Source organism: Balaenoptera ricei, chromosome 13 (genome assembly GCF_028023285.1).
Source record: "Balaenoptera ricei isolate mBalRic1 chromosome 13, mBalRic1.hap2, whole genome shotgun sequence".
Lineage (NCBI taxonomy): Eukaryota > Metazoa > Chordata > Mammalia > Artiodactyla > Balaenopteridae > Balaenoptera > Balaenoptera ricei.
Window position 1 is genome coordinate 85,286,261 of NC_082651.1, and position 26,906 is coordinate 85,313,166.

Sequence of the window (26,906 nt, forward strand, 5' to 3'; positions counted from 1 at the left end):
TACCCAGTTTCGTGTCCCAAACGGGGTCCTTGGTGCCTGGGAGGCCGTGTTGCTGAGCAGATGGCAGTGTCATGGGCGGTGCTTCTGGTGGAGAAAAGACGGAGGTGAAACTGCATCTCCCGCACGATGTATACCCCTCACATTGGCAGCTTTCGAGAGTCTTGGCCAGCTCTTCCAGGGGCGGTGCTGAGGTTAGAGGTTAGTTAGGGCACAGGAGGAACAAGCCAGGCCAGAGCTTCCTGTGTTCAGCAGTTAGACACCTTTCTGTGCAGGTTGTTGATGAATTGGTTATCTGTGATCTGATTTTTAGCACCTAGCATATATCTGATATTTCACATAGGTTTTGATTATTGAGTTATAGAAGTTTTCAGATATTTCATCTTTCTAGAGTTGTATCAACTCCATTCTTCCTAGTGGGAAGATGGGGAAATAAATCAACCAAAATATTCTTTGACCAATCACCGTGCCCATTCAATGTTCAGATGCCTATGCTGATCAAATCTCCCCAGAATATCGTAATACATTTTGAGGGTTATCGTCAGGCTAGCTTTTTTGCTTCCCCCCTCTCTCGCTCTCAACCTTCTAAACTATAGCATGGGGACCCTAGTAACAGAATATGTCAATGAATGTATTTAATGTGCAGCTGCCAAAATTTGTGGTCTTTTGTACCTTTTATGTGGCCTACCATGGCAGAATATGTGGTGATTGTTCTTGTGCCTCCCACTGCTATATGTTTGCTCCTTGGAGATGGCTTTTCAACTCTGTTTCAATGCCTCTCCCATCCATGCAGCATGTGGCAGACAGATTCTGAGGTAATTGACCCTCCATGGTCCTGATCTCCTGTTTGTGTCCTGTATAATACCTTCCTCTTGAGTGTGTGTGGGGGGACCTGACTTGCTTCTAACCAATTGAATATAGCAAAAGTGATGGATGTCACTCCTATGATTACATTGCATTATACGAGACTTTGTCTTACTAGCAAATTCCTTCACTGTTTTGATGAAATAAGTGGCCATTTTGGGAAAGTCCACGTGGGCCTCTCTGAATGCTGGGTGACCTCTAGGAGCTGAGCGCAGCCTCCAACCATTAGCCAGCAAAATCTGGGGCCCTCAGTTCTACAGCCACAAGGAAATAAATTCTTCCAGTAACCTGAGTGAGCTTGGAGTCAGGTTCTTCCCCATTCAAGCTTCTGGATGAGAACACAGCCTGGCTAAAACCTCAACTGCAGCCTTATGAGACCCTGAACAGAAGACCCAGCTAAGCCACACCCAGACTCTGACCCCCAGCAATAGTCAGATAATAAATGTGTATTGTTCACAGTTGCTAAGTCTGTGATAATTTGTTATGCAGTAGTTGAAAATGGACACACAACACTCAGAAGTTCCTGGCCACCTGCATCGTAAGAGAGGTTCAGTGCTGTTCCTCTAAAATCTCTATGTCATCCAAGACATGTCCTCTGTGTGCTCCTGAAAATGAAAAACTCGATGATTTCCTGGAGAGAAATATCAAATACCACTGGACTTACGTTTATAGTTGTTAACATCTGCATCTGTAGGCTAATGTCCTTCCTGAATTCCAGATCCTAATGCCTACTAATATATCTTCACTTGGTAGTTCTACGTCAATATAAAAATGTCCCAAACTTGGGCTTCCCTGGTGACGCAGTGGTTAAGAATCCGCCTGCCAATGCAGGGGACACAGGTTCGAGCCCTGGTCCCAGAAGATCCCACATGCCGCGGAGCAACTAAGCTTGTGTGCCACAACTACTGAGCCTGCGCTCTAGAGTCTGTGCGCCACAACAACTGAGCCCGCGTGCTGCAACTACTGAAGCCCGTGCGCCCTAGAGCCCGTGCTCTGCAACAAGAGAAGCCACCTCAAAGAGAAGGCCATGCACCGCAACGAAGAGTAGCCCCTGCTTGCCACAACCAGAGAAAGCCCACATGCAGCAACAAAGACCCAGTGCAGCCAAAAATAAGTAAATAAAATAAATTAAAATTAAAATTAAAAAAAAATGTCCCAAACTCAACTCCTCATCCTCCATATTTGCTTCTTCTTCTCCACTGCTTTTTGCCTTAAGAAATGACACACTTCCCCTGTCAGCCTAGATCCTCACGTCTTCCCAGTAGTTCCCTGGGATGGCCCTTGGATCAGAAGCCCTATTTCATGTCTGGAGTGGAGAGACACTGCAAGGCTCTGTAAGCCCTGGGCCTTTGTAAATTGTCCCTTGGGCTTCTGGGGGCTATTGTCCTTGTCCAGGGCCAAAAGGAGTCTTTCACCTGGGAGGTAAGAAGTCCCAAGCTCCAGACCAGGATTATAAACCAGACAAATTGCAAAGGTACTGGGTCCTGGAGGCTCTCAGGGTTTTTCTCAGGTTTTCTCCAAACAGTCCTATATCCTCTGCCAAGGATATGTGACTCCCTGCCCCGCCTTTCCAGTCATTAAACCTAGGCTATTAAGGATCCAGAGAAATCATATACAGATTTCCTCCTATATTAAATGACATTAAAGTTAACATCCAAAGTTACAAAAAAGATTTATTTAGTAAGGAATGTTCTCACAACCTTACTAAGCCTCAGTGTAGATGTGACTACCCTTGACAAGTCAAAGGTTAAAATGTCCCTCTGTCTCTGCAATATTTGTCAAGATTGAGTCCTAAGAGTTGCATTTTCAAATGCCTCTAATGAAAAGGGGGTATCTGTTCAGATGAAAAGGCAGAGGTGCAGAAACAGAGACTATGCTTGTCCCTGAAGAAGTGATACAAGATGACTGAGAAGTGTCATTTGAGAGAAGGGGAAGGACCAGCCCTACATAAAAAGTTAAAGGAATAGGAGAAAAAACAAACCATGAAGTCAGTGTATAATTATAGCTGATGCATGTATCATGTTTTACAATGCAGTGCTTGGATGATTAAGCAAAGAAACATCAGGATAGGAAACCTAAGGTGGAGCCAGAAACAAGGTCATTGCTGAGCTTGTATGCTGTGAGTTCTACAGTATTTGATGGACATGGATATTTGGTCCTCAGCAGCCACTACAGACTGGCAGTCAGGTGAGTACAGCTGTTTGCTCAGTTGGGGGCCTCAGTTCAGACTAGTGTTCTCTGAGAACATCTTTGCTTCTTCCCTAAACTGTTGTCAAAGGAGAAACTAAAGCCATTTTAAACTATTTATTTATAAAAATGTCTTACATTTTACATACAATTTATTCTTGAGTATATTATATATTTCGTGGACATTTGAGATTTATTTTTCCATTATATTCTCTAACTGTCTAATGCTGGCATAGAAAGTAGTCATTAATTTCTAAATAATTATTTTTTAAAATGTGTAATAACTTCTCATCTACACAGTCATCTAATCCTCAAACAGTAATAATTGCACCTTCTTATTTCTTGTGGCTAAAGATTTTTTCTTTTCTTTTACCTCATTACACTGTCTAGAAGAGCCCTGAAATATAGAAATATAATGCCATTCATATATGTAATGTAAAATGTTCTAGTAGCTACGGTAAAAGAAAGTAAAAAGAAACATGAAATTAATTCAATAATATATTACTATTTAACCCCATATACCCAGAATAAAATTTCAACCTAAATCAATATAAAAATTAAAAATTAGGTATTTTACACTCTTTTTAAAAAAAATACTAAGTGTTCAAAATCTGGTACAGCGCACCTCAATTCAGATGAGCCCTATTTCAAGTGCTCAGTAGCCACATGTGGCTAGTGGCTGTCATTTTGGACAGTACAGGTCTAGAACTTCTAGAATACTATAAACAATGACCATGATTGCAAGTAGCCTTGTCTTATTATTTTCTGTTAAGTGGGAACATCACTTACTTTTAACTAGCTATTACTGCCATTTGGCTTGGGACAATTTTGGTTTTTTATCATATCAAGGAGCAATCTTCCATTCCTAGTTTATAAAATGTTTTTGTTGTGGTGGTTAGTGTTATAAATTAGAAATGCTATTGAAGTCACCTCCTCATCTTTTAAGAAGATTTTTTTTTCTCCTTTGACTTAGCGATATGACGTTTAAAAATTTCCCCTAATATTTATCTGTCTCTGCATTCCTGAAATAATCTTTACTTAGTTATGGAACACACCTCTTTTCACTTGGCAGGATTTGGTTTGCTTTTATTTCCTTTCACCAGGTCACGTTTCATTTCACAAGGTGAGATTTCCCCTTGAAAATAGTATGACTAATAATACTAGGCAGGCATAGGCAGGCTCTGGACTGAGTGAGGGAAGGGCTGCTTTTTCTCCTGAGGGCCAGGAAGCTGAGCGGGTGGGGCAGGATGTCAGGTCAGGGTGTGTGGCTGAGTCTGGCCCAGGAGCATGGACCACCTGGTGCTGGTGTCTGGACCATTGATAAGCTCTGATCCATGGACAAGGATGACCCCTGTTTCTGAGCCACGTGCTTTCGACAGATACCGTGTGTGTGGTCCAAGAATCATAGTAGCAGTACACTTGGCCCTCTGGTAGACTGGTCAGATTTTCTAGCATTTTTTTCTGTAAAACTAGTAACCAGGATTGACTATTTGCACAGAGTAGGTATCCTTATGATTCTTGGAATTTTCATGAAAGTAGTGCCCAGAGAGAAGGAAAAGAGATGTTTTTATAATGGTGGAATGGATACTTAGTAATTATTCAAACTTGAATATTAAATGTGCCTGTATTAGTTTGCTAGGGCTGCGACAACGAGTTCCACAGACTCGGTGGATTAAGCAACAGAAATTCATTTTATCACATTTCTGGAGATTTAGAAGTCCCAGATCAAGGTGTTGGCAGAGTTGGTTTCTTCTGAGGCCTCTCTCCTTGGCTTGTAGATAGCGACTTCCTTGTTGTGTCCTCACATGGTCTTTCCTCTGTGCGTGTTTGTGTCCAAATTTCCTCATCTTATACTTATCAGGACACCAGTCATATTGGATCAGGGCCCACACCTGCAACCTTATTTTAATTACCTCTTTAAAGACCCTATCTCCAAATACAGTCACATTCTGAGGTATTGGGTGTTAGGACTTCAACATATGAATTTTGTGGGGGACACCCCGGTTCATAACAATGACCATATTTTTTATCACCAAGTTGAAAACAATAAAAAACATCACTTATCGAAGGTTTTTGCTTCCGTAGTCAAATGAAATCAGACTGTAGTTTTTCTTTTTGAGTGAATTCTCTTTTGCCAAATTTTAGATCAGGGTTAACAAACTTCTTAAAATAGTTGAGAAACTTTTCATCTTTTTTTCTATGTTCTGTACCAGTTTATACAGGCCCACGAGGCCTGTTCTGAAACCCCTGAGACCAGATATGTTTCAGAATTCAGAACCTTTGGCTTTTTAGAAAGGTAATACACGATGTATAACATATATTGGGTTGGTCAAAAAGTTCGTTTGGGTTTTTCCGTAAGATGTGACGGAAAAGCCGAACGAACTTTTTGGCCAAACCAATATTACATATCTCACCTAGTGGGAAGTGGGGCAGCAGGGCATAATAAACATGTTACTATTTCATACATGACATGAAAATAATAATAATATATATGTATGAATTCAGATCAAATTTAATGTTAAATGAGTTTCAGTCAGGTTTTGTCTTCAAAGGTTTTATAAAATAAACTACAGAGCATTTGGAATTTTAGAACTATAAATAAGGGGTTGTGGGTCTAGGTACCATTAATATTATCTTTCCCCTGAGAACATGAAAGTTTCACCTGAGTACAGCTTGCTTTATATGTATGTGTGTAATACATATATAGTCTATATGTATATAGTCTGTTGAACTCTTTAAGGTTTGCCTATAATTATTGAACTACTTAGGCTGTTTGTTTAATGAATCAATTTTGGTGATTTATAGATTTTCTAGAAACTCTTTTCCTAGTGATTTTCAAATATACTAGCAGGGCTGACATAGTACTCATTTACCTTTTAAAAAAGTAAACTTCATACTTATGGTTAAATCACATTTTTATTCCTAAACGTTTTCCCCTTAATTGCACCCACTATATATTTTTCTGTTTCTTTAAAGTCAACAGTTAGAATTACTTTTCCATTTCTGTAGATTTCTTTCTAAAAAACATAATTTGTAATATTATCTCTATTACATTCTTATAAAAACTTTTCTCATATTATTATGTTCTCTTTCTGACATCTTGAGGTAGATGCTTAGTTTCTCTATTTTATTCCTTTTTGAAGCAATAAAATTGTGGCTCAGAATTTTTCTCTGAGTGCTGCTTCAGTCTCATTCCATAGTTTGATATGTGGCTGAGGAATTGCAGGCTTGATTAACTCAGAGGCCAGTGGCTCCACCCTTTCCTGACCCCATCTCTCCCTCAAAACTGCCATCTTCAAAACTTGCCACTATTGATTTCCCTTTTCTTTCCTGTTTGTTCATCCTTTTACTTTGTAACTCTTTTCATTGGCTTTTTCTTTCTTTTTTTAAACAAAATCTCATTTTCTCCTACTACAAACCTAAAGAAGCCAAAGCCTTCCCTTGAACCTGCCCTCTTTCCTTTTGCAGCTGAAATGTAAGGAGATGTGAGTACAGTGATTGGTTTAGTTGTTCCTGAAGGGAGGACACTTTAGGGGATGACAAGGTCTAATGAGTGACAGTGGCCACAGCGGTTGAAGTGGAGACAAGTCCGTGAGATGAAGAAATGAAACAACCAAGGGGCCCGGAAGGAACGGGTATAATGCACCACTTGATCATTAGAAGCAGTGGGTGTTTTCCTTTTGGTTTGGCTTTTAGGAAAGCATGGTTTGTCTTAATTCTGCTATCTTATTTGTCTATTTTCTCTTGTTTATGCCTCCTTTTTGGAAGGGTGGTGGTGATTTTTTTGCCGTTTTCTTGCTTCTTCCATGCGGTCTGTTTTCTGATTTCTTTTTTGGTAGTTTCTGTGGGATATAAAGCCTTTTACATTCTATTAATGGTTACATTAAATAAACAGTATTTTATCTTATATGTCACTTATTATCCGTGCCAAGTATATCTATTAACTCTCTGTTGTCTAAGAGGAAGAGAGATGCTTATTTTTACCTCTACCCTCCACTCTTCTGTTTCCCCTGCACCCGACCCTCTGTCCCCACTCTGGGCTTGTGTTGATAAATGGGTACTCTGTTAAATTGTTAGATTGATTGTTAAACTGATTATTTTTTTTACATTATGTATATTCTACCGGAAGGATTATCTATGACATTTGCATTCTGGTTTGTAACAATTATATAGAATTAGTTTTTAGTGTAAATGCTTTTAGTGCTTCCATTTGAAAGGTAGGAGGGAAAGGGCTGGGGAGACAAGCATTAGATGATACTCTGGGTGAGAGACCAGCTCCCGCCTGGGGTTAAGCTTGTTGGGTGCCTCACTGGAGACACCGAAAAGGAGATTTCTTTTTTCTTTCCTCTCATGTCCCATCCTTGGCCACATCACTTATTCTGTCTGCAATGATAGTGGACCAGCCCGTAGGACCGGAGACCAAAAATGACACCAATATCAGACAGCTTTCCCGGATTTTAGCCACGACCTATCTTCCCTGAGAGGCGGCGCCCCGTGGAAGTTCTCTGGCTTTCTTGCCCCGGGCTTTCTTCCTGCCCATTTTTGTTGTTGTTCTATAAAAGCCATAATACCCTTCCAAGGTAGCTTTGATCTTAGATATTCAGCCCATGAGTACAGTGTGTCAAGGGTCAAACATTCTCCTAGGAGCATTTGGGTATTTTTCTGGGTTTTTCAATATATATGTGTTTTTTTTTCTGCTTTCCTTTGGGTTGATATATGTTTTGAGAAATTTCCCAGAAACAATCTGCTGATGTCCTGGGAGGTTGGCATTGCTCTGGGTGGGGATTTGAGGGGTGTGGACCTCTGGTCACACCACGGAAGCGATGGTGAGCACTCCTGCATCTTCTCCATCCCGGTGGTAGCCCTGCCGGTTGCAGTCCTCGTTGGGTGCATAGCAAACGTCTGGATGTACCAGCTACTGAAGACATTCAGATGCTTGCCTGGGATGCCACTTGGGCCTCCATCTGAGTATGACTGTGTTAATGAACGCGCTTCATTCAGGCTTATAGGCTTCTTGGGGGTAAGGCAGCACTTTATTCTCTCCAAAGAAAGGACTTGAGCCACAGGACATAAACTTGAGTTCAGATTTGGCTTGCTACATGTTAGAGTTGTTTTCAAGGGTTTAAGGAAACCTATAGGCTTGGACCCACTGGGATTGATTTACTAGCTTGGGGTCCTTTGTTTTTTACTCCTTTTTAAAGAGAGTGTGTGTGTGTGTGTATGTGTATGTTTCTTTTTCATGAACTCACGCATGCTATTTAACTTTAGAGTTGGCGGTTATATCTTAGAGCGATGCACCTTTAGGTGTGGTCCATAGATGATCATCATCAGCACCACTGGGGAGCTTGTTTGACACACATATTCTCAAGCGCCATGATTCAGAAACTGAGGGTAGGACCCAGCAATCTGTATCTTAACAAGCCCTCCAGGGGATTCTGGTGCACATTAAAGAATGAGAACCACTGTCTTATTAGAGATAATCCACTCTACCCTTCTCAGCCTGCACTTGAGGTACTAAGACTCCTCCACAGGGAAAGTGATTTACCCAAGATGACATGTAGGGTCAGTGGCAGACCAGGGATTAGAACCCAGGTGTTACACACGAAAACAGCTGACATCACATCTGGAATATAGGAGGTATTCAGTAAATTAACTTCCCTTCCTCTTGCTTCTGCCCCTGTCTGAGAGCAGCAGGACATAATCAGCTAGCGATGCGCTGCTGTCTCTCAATGCTCATCTCTCTTTCTCCCCTCAATTCGAACAACCCAGAGAAAGGTCCCAGCACGTGCTGTTAACTCACCGTGCATCCGAGAGCTGCCGCCTTGCCCCTGTCCCCATTGTGATGATGGAGAAGTGAAGGGTTGGCCTGCCTCCCTCAGATCCTTTCCAGTTCTGACTTTCTAAGGCTTCACAGCAGGCTCTGACACACACGTTTCCCTGGTTGGCTATCAGCGGCCATCTGGCAATTAGCAGTCTCTGAGGCAGCTAATCCTACTCTGAGCTGGATTAAAGCTGAAGTTTAAAACATGGAGATAGGCAGGTGATTTATGTTTGAGTCTTTAGGTCCTGCTGTCCCTGGCAGCCTGGTGATGGAGGACAGGGAAGCTGATTTCCTCCCTTATCTATCTCAGGATCAGCTTCCAGAGGGACATCCTGAGCTGGGAGCTGAGCTGGGCTGCAGGAGGTGCTGGGTGAGCTCCAGGAGCCCAGCTCCAGCCAACAGGGCACGGCCATGCTGGCCAGAGGAGATTGGAGAGAGCCAAGTTCTGTGTCCAGCGCTGCATCACTAAAGCAGGTGCGATGGGGGACCTGGGGGATAAAGGCCAGATCGTTTTGAACCACGGCTCCCGGGTGCCATCCGGGGCCCTGGGGTGGCAGCCGACAAGCCCTCTGGCTCCTCTGGAGGGCCCTCTCATTAGGCACCGTGGTCAGAAACCAAACCCGTGTGTTCTTTCACAGCCTGAGGAGATAATTAACTTACCTCTACAGAGGGAGTTGATTACATTCCTAGCATGATCAGAATGAGAAGTCTGGACTTGGAAACGCTGGTGGTGGTGGGACGTATTTGTAATGGTTGGCTGAGGAGCCATTTGTTCAGACATTGGCCGAGTGATCAGACAAATGCCTCTTTTCCTAATTGTTGATAAAAATCAGCTATTATGGCAGAGCCAGGGACTCACTCCTGAGACAACCCATTACTTAAGGTGAGCATGCCTCTGAATAAGTTAGGACCATCTCAAAACATTTCACATAACTTGAGTTTAAAAACAAGTTGTGCCTGTTGTGAATTCTGTATAGAGCTGGGCACAGGGGAGCGTGATTTACTGCCTGCGTTTCATGGCTGGCTTGCTACTACTGTCAGGAACCGCCTTTCACAAATATTTACTCAGGGTAGATATCTTATTGAGCACCTACTATGTGCAGCTCTGTGCTAGGTGCTGAGGGGCTGGAGCAGACAGGTTCTCTATCCTTGAGGAGTTTACTGCTTATCCTATGAGAAAAGTTTTATCAGATATCCTTGAACCCTGACTTGTGCAGTTTATTCTTTAAGGGTCATTGTTGTTCCTTTGATGGAGTGGACCGGAAAGTAATAAGCTTCTTGAGAGCTCCCCTGACCAAGCATCAGCCCACTCAATTCTCACACCATTTTGTAAAGAAACTGCTACTATCATTCCTGTTTTATATACAGTAAAGCTGTGGCATGGGGAGCTTAAGTACCTCCACCACGATGGTGAGAGGCAGACCCAGGAGGTGCACCCAGGTTTGTGGATTTGCAGAGCCCATGCTCTTAATGCTGAGGCTGCAGAGAGATTGGTTTGCAAAGGCTGCACCTCCATCCTCGATTTCGCCTCTGCCACACCTGCCCTATGTAAACACCCCCTACACACACTGGCTTCTTGCAGTTACTGGAGCCCACTGAGTGGCTTCCTGCCTTCGAGGTTTTATCCCCGCTTCATGAGCTCTTGTCATCCCTGCATAGCTTTCTGCTTCTCCTTATTCAGGTCTCTGATTAAATATCCATTCCTTACAGAGGTCTCCTTTGGCTCTCTGGTCTCAAATCACCCTCCCCGCCTTCCTTCTTGAATCTTTTCGTCTATTTTGTTTTCACAGCATTTACTATTATCTGAAATTAAGTTATTTGTATATTTGTTTACTTGTTTATGGTCTGATGCTCTTACCAGATGATAAGATGATAAGGAATTCTTGGATCTTGTAGTTCTTGAAGCAGTTTCCTATCGAGTTTTCCAATAGTTTGGTGAGATAGGCAGTTTAGGTGCTTTCATTCCCAGTTATTCCCCAAGGATGCTGAAGTTCAGATATTGGAATTGGTTTGTTCAAGGTCACACCACATCTGTGGCAGAAGTAGAATTATGCCATGAATGGGCCTTCTGATGACTGGTTCAGTGCTCTTTTCCCTGCACCAAGAAGGATCCATTCCAAGTGACAAGCAATAACCAATCTCATTATTTTAGGGCCCTGGAAAGCATAAAGTCACTGAATTAACCAATGACACTGAATTAAAGTTTCTCATGTGTTCTTTCACCCACGCCCCTCCTCCAACGTGTCATGTCAAGTGGAACAAAATAAGATAGCCCCAGTTGATAAGAAATTTGATCTGGAGATTTGAGATAGAGCAACTGATGAAAAAAGAAATTATAGACTATTTTATTAGTTTGTATGTCTTAGTCCACAAAGTTTCAATTTGGCTACAAAAATACCTAATAAAATAGATGCATAAATAAGAAATTAGAGCAAAAGAAGAAAGCAAAACTAGTTGGAAACATTAAATGATCAAAAAATGAGACCCTAAAATGCAGAGTTAAAAGACTTATCACCATGAACTACACACTGTTTAAGTTCTAAGTTTTCTAGCAGGTATTGTCAAAAGGAAAAACTTGGTTGGTTACATAATTCAGAATGTTTTTGCATAAAATCAAAAAAAATTACTTAGGAGAAAAACAGCCATTCCATTTTCTAAACTGGAGGTTAATTTCTCTTGAAAGAAAAGCATCTAGTACAGTATTTCTCAACTTTTCTAAACCTGTGACCTTTTTGATAGTGATAAAAAAAACCTCTCCTTTCCATTGAGAAATACTGATGCACAGAAAATGGATGCTATGTTCTCCATAGTGCCATCAACTAGGACAATTTTGTTGATCTTTACTTTCTATAGATTGAAGTAGAAATAGATACTGCTTTCTTTTCCAAGTCAAAACTTAGGCCATCTGATCCCCCAGAGATCTGAGTCACCCCATCTATAGACCACGGCATCACTCCTCATTTGGAACTATCACAATAATAATTGATTTAGGCAAGAGTCATCAACAGATGCTGAAACTGTTGGGTGAAAATTTGATGAGGAACAGGATATTTACTTAATCTCAAAGTATCTCCGCTTATGAATTACAAAGGGAAAAGTAGTAATTTTACAAGGGACTCCACTTTAGCGAAGTGATCAAAGTTATTATCACCATTTATGGGACAAATGAACATATGCCTCCTGATACCAAGACATATCACCTCTGCAGCATTTCTGTCAAAAATGTGTAATCTGAATATAATCATGAGGAAATACCAGACAAAACCAAGTTACTTTACAAAATAACTAGCTTGTTCTCTTCAACAAGTGAAGGTCAGAAAAAACAAAGAGACGGAGGTACTGTTCCAGATTAAGGGAGACCAAAGAGACGGGACAGCTGAATGTGTGATCCTGGACTGCATCCTGGACTAAAATTTTCCTTCAATTTCTCTTCCTTTTTTAGTTATCTCATTTTTAAAAACTGTAATGTTGTTGTTGGGACAAGTGGCCAAATTTGAATAAGATCTACAGATTAGATCATATTAAATATTATTTTCCTGATTTTGATTATGTTCTCCTAGTTACGTAAAAGAGTACCCCCAAATAATACACACTGAAGTTTCAGGGGTGAATGGGTATCATAAATCAGCAATTTATTCTCAAATGATCAAATACATGTGTATATTTAATTATATGTGTAATTTGAATGTATGTAATTTATATAATATAATAATTCATATATATATGAGAAAGTGATAAAAATTTAACAGTTGTAGAAAATCTGGAAGAAGGGTATCTGGAGTTCTTTTTATTATTCTTACAAGTTTTCTGTACATCTGAAATGATTTCAGAATAAATACTGACAACCTCCCAAAGACTGACAGATCCGATTCGCTGGTTTTAAGGGCTCCTTGGCTCACAGGCTGCAAGTCCACCTGTAGGTGGGAGGAGGACCTGTTGACTCGAGAGTAAACTTCAATCACATGTTGGGCTGCATTTTCACAGACAATATTTGCCGTTTCCAGGACACTTTTTTTTTTTTAATTAATTAATTTATTTATTTTTGACTCCATTGGGTCTTTGTTGCTGTGCGCAGGCTTTCTCTAGTTGCGGCGAGTGGGGGCTGCTCTTCATTGCAGTGCGCGAGCTTCCCATTGCTGTGGCTTCTCTTTTTTCAGAGCACAGGCTCTAGGCGCGTGGGCTTCAGTAGTTGCGGCACACAGGCTCAGTAGTTGTGGCTCACGTGCTCTAGAGCGCAGGCTCAGTAGTTGTGGTGCTCCGGCTTAGTTGCTCCGTGCGTGTGGGATCTTCCTGGACCAGGGCTCGAACCTGTGTCACCTGCATTGGCAGGCAGATTCTTAACCACTGCACCACCAGGGAAGTCCTCCAGGACACTTTCTTTTTAATTGACTTATTTTGTAGACTCATTCTATGTCACTAGTAAGGTCCTGTCTCCAGATTTTATTGTGAGAGAATTCCTTGTTAGCATAGAGAAACGAATGGCATTTGAAGAAGGATTTAAGGATTCACCTTAAAATATCCTACTTAATTATTAGCATCTTCCACTGCCTCCATATTACTGTTATTTATGTCTCACTGGGAGAGTTTCCACAAGCATCCTTCTGTTGCCTTTCATCACCTCTTTTTGATATATTTTCTTTTCCTCTGCTTTTTCCTTCCAGTTTTTGTATTTTATTTTATGCCGACAGTTTTATGAGGAATGGTTTTAATAGGTACATGTTGTAAAATGGAAATATTTTACTGGGATATTACATAAAATACACAGGAGAAACTAGGGTATAAATTATATTTTTTATCTAAGATTTTACTGCAAATAAGTTCGCATATACAATCTTTTATTTATGATAAGAGCAGATTCTTTTTACTTATAGCTGCTTTTGAATTTAGTGCTTCAGTAAGGAAGCTTCTGTGTAGTTACATAAAAGAAGGTTCTATTTTGATGAGAAATGAATCTCTTATTTGGGGAATGTTATTTTTCCTGTTGACTTATAGAGGGAGGGAAAAGTGGAGGTGGTGATTGCTTTGGGATGGGGTTAAATGTCAGTATCTCATGGGAAGAAAAGACAATGCTGTTCCCTTAAACTTATTGCAAAGGGGTGTGTGTTGTTAGCCCTCAATGGGTCCTCAATGCCAGGGTAGCCCCACCTGCCCTCAGCCTACCTCCACCCAACCTACCCTCATCATTAGTCATTGTCATTTGTAGGCAAAGGGCAAAAGCAGTGAGGTCTATTCTGGCTATTTCTGGGCCCTGCATTTGATCAGGAATACAAGACTAAGGGAACTGTGTAGCCTGTCTCTGTTTCTTGCTGACTTGCAATTTCTATCTTATTGAAATAGAAAATTAACTGAAATGTAGTCTTGCCCCCTGAGAGGAGGTGTTCCTATTTTGGCAGGCCATGAAAGATGTCCTATTGGAAACTGAAACTCAACCAACAAGACACTTGCATTTAATGGCCTACGCACACACGTTTATCAAGTCCTCTTTACAGGCTTATATTTTCTCAAAGCATCCCCTCCTTTGGATTTCCCACTTCAGTTAATGGCACCATCATTTTTCCTATTTCTTGGGTGAAATTAAACAACAGCACATTTTGAAATATGAAAATTCAGGGAAGGATTTTTAAGAGAACCAACAGGTAGATGTATTTGTGTTTTAATTGCCTCTTTTTCTTTCATCTTTGTCAAATCACATTTTGTTTCTTCCACTCTCATTTTCCTTCTCTTTCTCCTTTCTCTTGCCTCTCTCTCCTACTCTTTCAATACATTCTTTGCATATAGTGGAGAGTTGACTTAAAGATCCATCTCTGGAATTCACTTCTATGAAATGGTGCTGGCAAGTTCTGGTTTTGTTTACTTTTCAGACAGAATTAAGGTTTTGTGCAAGTCTTCCTTATGTATGGCAGCTCAGCACAAAAGGCAACTGGCATTTCTTCTCCTTTGTACATATCCATTTTTCTGGCCTGCTGATATGCATACAGTTTTCACCAGAAATGTTCAGTAGGTAACCAGTTAAGACCTCTGGTTTCTGCATTCTAGTCAGTTGATACCTTTATGTTTTTGGGAGCTCTGATGGTAGAATAGCACTGAGCTAGGCTTTCATGAACAAAATTCTTGGTAAGCAATTTAAGAATGCTATGAAAGGGGAAAATCAATTTTAAAATTTCCAGAATTCTATTTCTCTAGTAAATTGACCTTTGCCATTGTCAGTTTCACAAGTCTTTGTCAAAGATGCACACGTAGTTTTGATTGAGTTGTAATCAGTGTGTAGATCCATTTTTTATATTCTGCCTTTATTCTAACTGTTGTAAACGCTTATCCAGCTTGCCATGTAATTTTATTTTTATAACAATTATTGAGCACCTTTTATGTGTCAGCTACTATGTATTTTTTTCCCACATCTTTATTGGAGTATAAATGCATTACAATGTTGTGTTAGTTTCTGCTGTATAACAAAGTGAATCAGCTATATATATACATACATCCCCATAAATCCTTCCTCTTGAGCCTCCCTCCCACAATCCCTATCCCACCCCTCTCGGTCGTCACAAAGCATCGAGCTGATCTCCTTGTGCAATGCAGCTGCTTCCCACTAGCCATCCATTTTACATTTCATAGCATATATATGTCAATGCTACTCTCTCACTTCATCCCAGTTTCCCCTTCCCCCGCCGTGCCCTCACATCCGTTCTCTAGGTCTGTGTCTTTACTCTTGCCCTGCCACTAGGTTCACCAGTGCCGCTTTTTAAAATTCCATATATATGCATTAGCATATGGTATTTGTTCTTTTCTTTCTGACTTACTTCACTCTGACAGATTCTAGGTCCATCCACCTCACTACAAATAACTCAATTTTGTTCCTTTTTATGGCTGAGTAATATTCCATTGTATATATGTGCCACATCTTCTTTATCCATTCATCTGTTGTTGGACATTTAGGTTGCTTCCATGTCCTGGCTACTGTAAGTAGTTCTGCGATGAACATTGTGGTACATATATATCTTTTTGAATTATGGCTTTCTCTGGATATATGCCCAGTAGTGGGATTGCTGGGTCATACGATAGTTCTATTTTTAGTTTTTTAAGGAACCTCCATACTGTTCTCCATAGTGGCTGTATCAATTTACATTCCCACCAACAGTGCAAGAGGGTTCCCTTTTCTCCACACCCTCTCCAGCATTTATTGTTTCTAGATTTTTTGATGATGGCCATTCTGACTGGTGTGAGGTGATACCTCATTGTGGTTTTGATTTGCATTTCTCTAATAATTAGTGATGTTGAGCATCTTTTCATGTATTTGTTGGCCATCTGTATGTCTTCTTTGGAGAAATGCTTATTTAGGTCTTCTGCCCATTTTTGTATTGGGTTGTTTGTTTTTGTGATATTGATTTGCATGAGCTGCTTGTGTATTTTGGAGATTAATCCTTTGTCAGTTGCTTTGTTTGAAAATATTTTCTCCCATTCTGAGGTCTGTCTTTTTGTCTTGTTTATGGTTTCCTTTGCTGTGCAAAAGCTTTGAAGTTTCATTAGGTCCCATTTGTTTATTTTTGTTTTTATTTCCATTTCTCTAGGAGGTGGGTCAAAAAGGATCTTGCTGTGATTTATGTCATAGAGTGTTCTGCCTATGTTTTCCTCTAAGAGTTTTATAGTGTCTGGCTTTACATTTAGGTCTTTAATCCATTTTGAGTTTACTTTTGTGTATGGTATTAGAGTGTGTTCTAATTTTATTCTTTTACTAGTATTTGTCCATTTTCCCCAGCACCACTTGTTGAAAAGGATTTCTTTTCTCCATTGTATATTCTTGCCTCCTTTGTCAAAGATAAGGTGACTTATGTGTGTGGGTTTATCTCTGGGCTTTCTATCCTGTTCCATTGATCTATATGTCTGTTTCTGTGCCAGTACCATACTGTCTTGATTACTGTAGCTTTGTAGTATAGTCGGAAGTCAGGGAGCATGATTCCTCCAGCTCTGTTTTTCTTTCTTAAGATTGCTTTGGCTATTCAGGGTCTTTTGTGTTTCCATACAAAATGTGAAATTTATTGTTCTATTTCTGTGAAAAATGCCATTGATAATTTGATAGGGATTGCATTGAACCTGTAGATTGCTTTGGGTAGTATAGTCATATTCACAATATTGAGTCTTCCAATCCAGGATCATGGTATAACTCTCCATCTGTTTATGTTATCTTTGATTTCTTTCATCAGTGTTTTATAGTTTTCTGAGTACAGGTCTTCTGCCTCCTTAGGTAGGTTTATTCCTAGGTATTTTATTCTTTTTGTTGTGATGGTAAATGGGATTGTTTCCTTAATTTCTCTTTCTGATCTTTCATTGTTTGTGTACAGGAATGCAAGAGATTTCTGTGCATTAATTTTGTATCCTGCAACCTTACGAAATTCATTGATTAGTTCTAGTAGTTTTCTGGTGGCATCTTTAGGATTTTCTATGTATAGTATCATGTCATTGGCAAACAGGGACAGTTTTACTACTTCTTTTCCATTTTGTATTCCTTTTATTTCTTTTTCTTCTCTGACTGCTGTGGCTAGGACTTCCAATACTATGTTGAATAATAGTGGCGAGAGTGGATATCCTTGTCTTGTTCCTGATCTTAGAGGAAATGCTTTCAGTTTTTCACCATTGAGAATGATGTTTGCTGCGGGTTTGTCGTATATAGCTTTTATTATGTTGAGGTAGGTTCCCTCTATGCCCACTTTCTGGAGAGTTTTTTATCATACATAAATGGGTGTTGAATTTTGTCAAAAGCTTTTTCTGCATCTATTGAGATGATATATGCTTTTTATTCTTTAATTTGTTAATATGGTATATCACATTGATTGTTTTACATATATTGAAGAACCCTTGCATCCCTGGGATAAATCCCATTTAATCATGGTGTATGATCTTTTTAATGTGTCGTTGGATTCTGTTTGCTAATATTTTATTGAGGATTTTTGCGTCTATGTTCATCAGTGATATTGGTCTATAATTTTCTTTTTCTGTGATATCTTTGTCTTGTTTTAGCATCAGGGTGATGGTGGCCTCATAGAACGAATTTGGGAATGTTCCTCCCTCTACAATTTTTTGGAAGAGTTTCAAAAGGATAGGTGTTAACTCTTCTCTAAGTGTTTGATAGAATTCACCTGTGAAGCAATCTGGTCCTGGACTTTCGTTTGTTGGAAGACTTTTAATTACAGTTTCATTTTCGTTACCTGTGATTGGTCTGTTTATATTTTCTAATTCTTCCTGGTTCAATCTTGGAAAGTTGTACCTTTCCAAGAATTTGTCCATTTCTTCCAGGTTGTCCATTTTATTGGCATATAGTTGCTTGTAGTAATCTCTTATGATCTTTTGTATTTCTGTGGTGTCAGTTTTAATCTCTCCTTTTTCATTTCTAATTTTATTGATTTGAGTCCTCTCCCTTTTTTTCTTGATGTGTCTGGCTAAAGGTTTATAAATTTTGTTTATCTTCTCAAAGAACCAACTTTTAGTTTTATTGATCCTTGCTATTGTTTTCTTCATTTCTATTTCATTTATTTCTGCTCTGATCTTTATGATTTCTTTCCTTCTACTAACTTTTAGTTTCCTTCTCCTAAGTTTTAGTGGGTTTTCTTTCTTTTCTTTTTCTAGTTGCTTTACGTGTAAGGTTAGGTTGTTTATTTGAGATTTTTCTTGTTTCTTGAGGTGAGCTTGAATTGCTATGAACTTCCCTCTTAGAACTGCTTTTTCTGCGTCCCATAGGTTTTGGATCATCATGTTTTCATTGTCATTTGTTTCTAGGTATTTTTAAATTTCTTCTTTGATTTCCTCAGTGATCTCTTGGTTATTTAGCAGCACACTGTTTAGCCTCCATGTATTTGTGTTTTTTACAGTTTTTTTTCTTGTAATTGATTTCTAATCTCATAGCATTGTGGTTAGAAAAGATGCTGGATACAATTTCAATATTCTTAAATTTTCCAAGGCTTGATTTGTGACCCAAGATGTGATCTATTCTGGAGAATGTTCCATGTGCACTTGAGAAGAAAGTGTGTTCTCCCGCTTTTGGGTGGAATGTCCTAAAAATATCAATTAAGTCTATGTGGTCTATTGTGTCATTTAAAGCTTATGTTTCCTTATTTATTTTCTGTCTGGATGATCTGTCTATTGGTGTAAGTGGGGTGTTAAAGTCCCCCACTATTATTGTGTTAATGTTGATTTCTCCTTTTATGGCTGTTAGCATTTGCCTTTTGTATTGAGGTGCTCCTATGTTGGGTGCATAAATATTTACAATTGTTATGTTTTCTTCTTGGATTGATCCCTTGATCATTATGTAGTGTCCTTCTTTATCTCTTGTAACAGTCTTTATTTTAAAGTCTATTTTATCTGATATGAGTATTGTTACTCCAGCTTTCTTTTGATTTCCATTTGCAGGGAATATCTTTTTCCATCCCCTCACTTTCAACCTGTATGTGTCCCTAGGTCTGAGGTGGGTTTCTTGTAGACAGCATATATACGGGTCTTGTTTTTGTATCCATTCAGCCAATCTGTATCTTTTGTTTGGAGCATTTAATCCATTTACACTCAAGGTGATTATCGATATGTATGTTCCTATTACCATTTTCTTAATTGATTTGGGTTTGTTTTTGTAGGTCTTTTTCTTCTCTTGTTTCCTGCTTCGAGAAGTTCCTTTAGCATTTGTTTTAAAGCTCGTTTGGTGGTGCTGAATTCTCGTAGCTTTGGCTTGTCTGTAAAAGCTTTTGATTTCTCTGCCAAATCTGAATGAGATCTTTGCTGGGTAGAGTAATCTTGGTTGTAGGTTTTTCCCTTTCATCACTTTAAATTGTCCTGCCACTCCCTTCTGGCTTGCAGAGTTTCTGCTGAAAGATCCTCCGTTAACCTTATGGGGATTCCCTTGTATGTTATTTGTTGCTTTTCCCTTGCTGCTTTTAATATTTTTTCTTTGTATTTAATTTTTGATAGCTTGAGTAATATGTGTCTTGGTGTGTTTCTCTTTGGGTTTATCCTGTATGGGACTCTCTGCACTTCCTGGACTTGATTGACTATTTCCTTTCCCATGTTAGGGAAGTTTTCAACTATAATCTCTTCAAATATTTTCTCAGACCCTTGCTTTTCCTCTTCTTCTTCTGGGACCATTATAATTTGGATATTGGTGCGTTTAATGTTGTCTCAGGGGTCTCTGAGACTGTCCTCAATTCTTTTCATTCTTTTTTCTTTATTTTGCTCCCTGGCAGTTATTTCCACCATTTTATCTTCCAGCTCACTTATCCGTTTTTCTGCCTCAGTTATTCTGCTATTGATTCCTTCTGGCGTATTTTTAATTTCAGTTATTGTGTTGTTCATCACTGTTTGCTTGCTCTTTAGTTCTTCTAGGTCCTTGTTAAACGTTTCTTATATTTTCTCCGTTCTGTTTCCGAGATTTTGGATCATCTTTACTATCATTACTCTGAATTCTTTTTCAGGTAGGTTGCCTAGTTTGTCTTCATTTATTTGGTCTTGTAAGTTTTTACCTTGTTCCTTCGTTTGTAACATAGTTTTTGTCTTTTCCTTTTTTTTGATGGGTGGGGCTGTATTCCTGTCTTACTGGTTGTTTGGCCTGAGGTGTTCAGCACTGGAATTTGCAGGCAGTTGGGTAGAGCCAGGTCTTGTTGCCAAGGTGATGACCTCTGGTAAGCCTCACTCCGATTAATATTCCCTGGGGTCTGAGGTTCTCTGTTAGTCCTGAAGTTTGGACTCGGCGCTCCCACCACAGGAGCTCGGGCCCGACCTCCAGCCTTGGAACCAAGATCCTGCAAGCTGAGGTCTCCACAGCACAGGGCCAGCTTCAGGCACCATTGGATCCTGGGCTCCAGTGACATCATCAGAGCTCAGCTTGTTCTTTCTTCCATGTCAAGGCTTTACCTTTGTTTGGCCTGTCTTCATTAACAAGCCCCAATGTCTGCCTTTGGGAACCTTCAGGCTCCTCCATGATGACAAGATACTCAGCTACTATATTAAAAAAGAGAATGAGACAGTATGGTGGGTAGATGGCCAGAATCAATTAGACCAGGGTTCAAGTCTTGGCTATGCCATTTGCTCACTTTGTGCCTTGGGCAAGTTACTAACTTCTTTGAGCCTCAGTTTCCACATATTTTAAACTGAGACTAATTAACAACATACTTTATCAGAGTTGTAAAATTTTAATGAGATGTGGAGATAAAATGCAAAATGCATGGCACAGTTCTTGGCACAGAGTAAGCATTCAGTAAATGATAGTGAATAAGATGCTGATATGATTGGCTATGGTGATGTGCCCATGACCTCAAGGAGTTTAATAGAGAGAGACATATACAAAAATACATGCAATGAGGAATAACAGATACCATGATAAACATCCATATAACCATGATAGACCATTCATTGGAGGTCCCAAGGAAAGCATGGTTGATTTCTCCTGGGAATGAAGGTGTAGAAAATTAAGAAATTATTTACAAAGAGGCAGTAAGTAAGCTCAGTCATGAAGGCAAACTGGCATCTGTTGCACAGATACAGCCCCGTTATTTCTAAAGATGCATGAGTAAAGCCCAGCTCACCTTCTCAACTGGGTTGTGAAGGATGTGAAGGATTTTACCAAGTGGAAATGAAGGAAGGATATTCCAGGCAGAGGCTACAACATAAGCAAGGACATTGGGTTATAGATGTTTATTCAGGAAATGAATGTGTTTATATTGTATTTAATACACTGGGAAAACAGGCCTGCAGGTGGGGCAGGTGCAAGGAATGAAGTTGGACAGGCAGGTGGAACAAAGCTCGCAGAAGCCCTGGGGGCCTGTCTCAGAACTTGGAACTCCACCAGGCTGGCGATGGGAGTGCCATACTCATTAGACCTATCTGGTGACAGAGTGGAGCCTGGATTGGAGGACAACGCTGGCGACAAGAAACAAGTCTATTGCAGTGGTCCAGACCAGAGGGGATAGACTGAGCTAACGCTGTAATATTCCACCATATTACACAAACATCCTCCTGTTTGTGGGCACTTAATTTTAAACTGTTGCTGTTCTGAATATTGCTATGGTTTGCATCTTTATCTATATAAATACATTTCTTTCTCGCGTATGTTCTTTAAGATAAAGGGCATAAACATCTTCATGACTCTTGACAATTATAGGTAAATTTGTTTCAAATAGGTGTTCTAAATTATATTTTCACCAGGGTCCATTTGTGTATGGCCTTCACAGCACATTGATAACACTGAGTGCTGCCATTCTTTGTTGTTTTAGAAGGCATAAAGCTGTTGTTTCAATTGGCTTTTCCTTGATATCTACAGAAATTAAATGTTTTCCCCATTTGTCTTCTAATTATGTGTCCTCACTTGTGAATTGCAGGTCCTGTCCTTTGCCCATTTGATAAGCAATTGTGTTAAATCCTTTTTTGGCTGGCCTCTCTTCTGGCAACTCTCCACATACACATTTCCCCACAGGCTCTCTTTCTAATTTCTTTTCTCTTTGATCTATTGAAGCCAAATCCTTTTTCTAACTACATATTACAATAGACATAACAATTCTAATTGCTCTATTGATTCATGGCCACTACAGTGGTAGGCACATTAGGAAGAACAAGATTTTGCTGTGAGAGACCAGGGTTTATAAGCCTGACTTCGTGCTTTCTAGCTGTGTAGTTTGGTGCAAAAATCTTAATCTCTCTGAACTGGTTTGCTTACCTGTGAAATGGGAGCAGTAGTATATGTTGGGATGGATTAGTAACTATTGATATATTTGGCTATTGGTAGCAGAGACATAAATGCGGGGGCTTAAAAAAGTAGTAGTCTATTCTTTTATGTTAAATTATCTTAGAGGTGAGGAGCCCAGGGCTGATATAGCTATTCCATGAGGCTTTTCCCCTGCCTTTAGTGTAGTCATGGGGTTAGGTTGTGGGATTAGGTTGTGGGATTGGACAGCCTTATTCCTTAAAGACTAGGGAAGCAATTGGATAGTGTTGGATAGTGGCAAATCTGAACCTATTCACTTACTCACTGAACAAATATTTGTTAAGTACCTGCTGTATGCAGAACTCAAAGATTTTTTTCTGGTGGAAAATATACATGCTAAGTCAAGTAAGAGAATCTGGTTATTTCATTGATGTCTAAATCATGGAGAATGATTATCTCCTTCTTTAGGAAAATCCAGACCTGGACTCTCTGGGTTCCAAGGTGACTCTGTGGCCTTCTACATACTTGTCCCCAGTATCCTTACAATAATCTCCCATCCCAGAAAAAGCATTCCTGTAGATTCACCAAATACAGGCTCAAAAATAGGCTCGCAGGGTTATTCAAAAGAACAGTCCATATCCTGAACACTTGATTAAGTCGGTAATGGATGTTTGCTATCTGGACCTATGCATTCTGGTTTATTGGTTAGAAGAATCAGCCTCATGATTTTATAGTCACACTATTTATACAGGTGCTTCTGGTCATCATGAGACTATGTCACAGACAGAGGGTCTCACAGATCCCCTGCCAGCTCAGAGAATCCTCTGGTTCCTGTGATATGTTTTATTATTTTTATTATTACCAGTAGAATCATCATAATTTTACTTCTGTCCAAATGTATTCATTACAAATGAAATTTCTGTTCAGATCTCATAGTTCATGCCTGAAAGCAAAGATATTAGAATTAATGAGCATTTTTGCTGATGAGAAGAAAAGTCACTGAAGGGTGATTGGACTTTAGCCTTTTAATGGGTCTGATATTCTTCTTTCATTAGGGTTGACAGGGGCATATCTGGCTCCCTTATGCTGTGTGCTGTGGTTTAAAAATATACCTTATGTGACATGAAGCTAGCTTTTCTTTCACAATAAATTAGCCCAGTATCACGAGTACATGTAAACAGAGCTCCATTGAATCTGGGCAGAGGGAGGGTGACAGTGTTACCCTGATTAGCAGGTGGTGGATGGGCTTTGACTGGTTTATTAAAATGTTAGTGTACTTTGACTCCGGTATTTTTCATGGAGTGGGCAACAAGGATTAACAAAGAGCAAGTCTACTTGGAGAACCTGGTAGCAACTCTGAAAGAACTGAAGATGAGCCCTGCAGACAACCAGGGCAGTGTTGAGAAGCACAACCTCTAACACATGTTACCTGTGGTTCAAATAGATGTGGATATGCACTGGGACATACTGTGACATAGGGGTCTGGCGTTGACTCAAGGGAAACATAATTTAAAGCCTTCAGGGCCTTGGATGCTTGGGCTTTCTTATTAATGAGGTTGGGAGAGTTTTCAACTGAGGACAAGCATTCAGTTTTTTATATCCAAGGCCATGACATTACAGAAACCAGGGAGAAGAACTGAGGTATCAATTTGAATAGGTGTTGTCTGTCACCGTTTTGTGGACATACTATTCAGATGGACGGGATGTAGGGCTGATGAAGGCATAGTTTGCGGTATGGTACCTCTAGCATATTTCTATTAGATGGATGCAGACTTCCATATGAAACCTAATTGTCCTCTCTGAACTGCTTTTACTCACGTTCCACCAAATGGGTGTTTTTTGGTTCTTTTCCCCACACCAACCAATTCTTCAACTCTCTGGACATCAGCTGGGTGGCCTACAATTCAATTTCATCTGACACTAATGACCCAGATTAAGAGCTCAGTCCTAGAAGACTGCCTCCGTGCCAGTTGTAAGCTCAGATTGACACCTGTACTTCTGACCAACTGGCTCTAAATCTGGGGTTCCCACAACTCCCTCTTCAGGTTTGATAATTTGCCAGAAGAGTTCACAAACCTTAGGAAAATACTTTATTATGTTTCCAGGTTGATTTGAAAGGACATTATAAAAGATACAAATGAACGGCCAAATGAAGAGGTACATAGGGTGAGATCCAGAAAGGTCCCAAGTGCAGGAGCTTCTGTCCTGTGGAATTGGGGTGCAGCACTTTCCCAGCACATAGATGCATTCATCAACCCAGAAGCCCTTTAATAAATCCTGTTGTTCAGGGGTTTTCATGGGGGTTGCTTTATGCAGGCATGATTGGTGAAATCATTGGCCATTGGTGATTAGACTCAATCTCCAGCCCTTCTCCTCTCCCAGGAAGTTAGGGGGAAGGACTGAAAGTTCCAAGTTTCTATTTAAGGCTTGATCTTTCTAATGAACAACCCCCATCCTGAAGCTGTCCAGGGGCCCCTAGAACCAGTCGTCTCGATAGCATGCATAAGACACTCATCACTCTGAAGTTTTCAAGGTTTTTAGGAGCTGTGTGCTAGGAATCTGGGACAAAGACTAAATCTTCATTTTTATTATATCACAGCCTCATTGGCCAAGGGACCAGGGAAAGTGGGGCTGAAGTGGGGAGTCACTTGGGGAAAACACCATCTGCAGCCGAACACAAGGTCACAGGCTGGGCTGTGGTACTAGAATAGGATTGTCACCCTTATGTCCTCACCCTCCTTCGCAATCAGTATCTACCATCTGCCATGTGCCAAGCACTTTCTGGGGGTGATGTGATGGATACATAGGTCAACTAGACATTGTTCATATCATGCCCACAATATTGGAGGAAATGGCATGTAAGCAACTGTACATAATACATTGTGGAAAGCCATATTCAGAGGCTTGTACAAGTGCAGAGGAACACAGAGGAGACACCAATTAATTATGCCAGGAAGTTCGGGTTAAGTTGTCACGGGGGACATAATATTTTCAGCTGGGCTGTGAAAGATGAGAAGGATATTATCAACTGGAGATAAAGGAAGTATATTCCAGGTAGAGGATACAACATGAGCAAAGACATTGAGTTGTAGATGTTTATTCAGGGAACAGTGAATTGATCAGCATGGTTATAGCATAAGGTGTCTAACCGGGAGCAATCATGATAGTCAACAGTAATCAAACATTTATTATATGCTAGGGACTTTTTTATGCATATGAATTTATTTAATCCTAAGAACAATCCCAGGTAGTTACTAACATTATCTCCATTTTCCAGAGGAAGACACAGAGGCTTAGAGAAGTTAAGGAAATTTCCTAAGGTTGTAACGTATGGTCTGGAGCCAGGATTAGAGAGAACGCAGGCTGGCTATGATTGACCAGAAAAACTGAGGATAAGACTTTGCATCTCAAGTTGTGCGCTTATTCTTAATCTTTATCCCTCCCAGAATCCTCTGATGCAGGGTGAACAACAGGGTCCATTTGGATGCAGGAAGGATAGTCTTGAACTTTCTATTTGTTTTGAGCTCATCTTTTTATGATGATTTTTAGTGTGTTTCATGATGTACCCACTGTGTTAGTGCATTAGAACATGCGTTGAATATATAATGTATAAATAAATAGGCATACATGTTTAGGAGGGTGGTACTGAAACATTTTTTCTTGGAAGAACTACAAAGCAAACAGTTTTACTGGTTTGGGCCAGTAATTCTCAAGGGTCGCTTCCTGAGCAGCAGCAGCCTCACCTGGGAATGGGTTAGAAATGCGAATTCCCAGGCCCCACTACAGACTTACTGGATCAGATACCTTGGGGGTGGGGCCCAGCAACCTGTTCTTTAACAGATCACCCAGGTGAGGCTCACTGATCTAGGCAATACAGCTTTTAAGGTGGAAAGTGAGATGGCTTAATTTGAGTTCTAGAAGGATAATTCTAGTTGGACTGAAGACAGTGAGATACTAGAAACCAGGAGATTCTTTAAAAGATTATTAAAATGGTCATGGCTAGAATTGAGCAGGGTCTGGGTCGAGTAAGAGAAATGGATTTCAGAAATATTTAAAGGGACAAATTAACTATTACAATTTGGGGATGAGGGAGAGGGAGTTAAATCCAGATATGGCACCAAAGAGTCTAATGCACAGAATTGTTGTCACCATCTGTGCCTAGGTGTGAGTGAGTCAGAGCTTGTGATGGCAGGAATGGGTAATGAATAATCCCGTTTAATTTGAAGTGTGTGGAGGATATTTAGGATGAGCAGGTGGTTAGAATTCAAATTCAAGAGAGACATGAGATTTGGAAATTTATATATTTGAGAGAGAACAGCATATAGGTAGCAATAGAGTCAATGGACATGGATAAAATGAAGA

General features: G+C 40.0%; 1 long non-coding RNA gene across 1 annotated transcript in view; it reads left to right on the forward strand.

The window, feature by feature from the left end:
- The window catches only part of LOC132377156 (uncharacterized), an 82,826-nt gene continuing 55,920 nt past the window's right edge, over positions 1–26,906 (forward strand). Inside the window, exons 1-2 of the long non-coding RNA XR_009506545.1 lie at positions 1–104; positions 2,897–3,048. This is a non-coding gene — a long non-coding RNA (uncharacterized LOC132377156). The remainder of the gene's footprint in view (positions 105–2,896; positions 3,049–26,906) is intronic.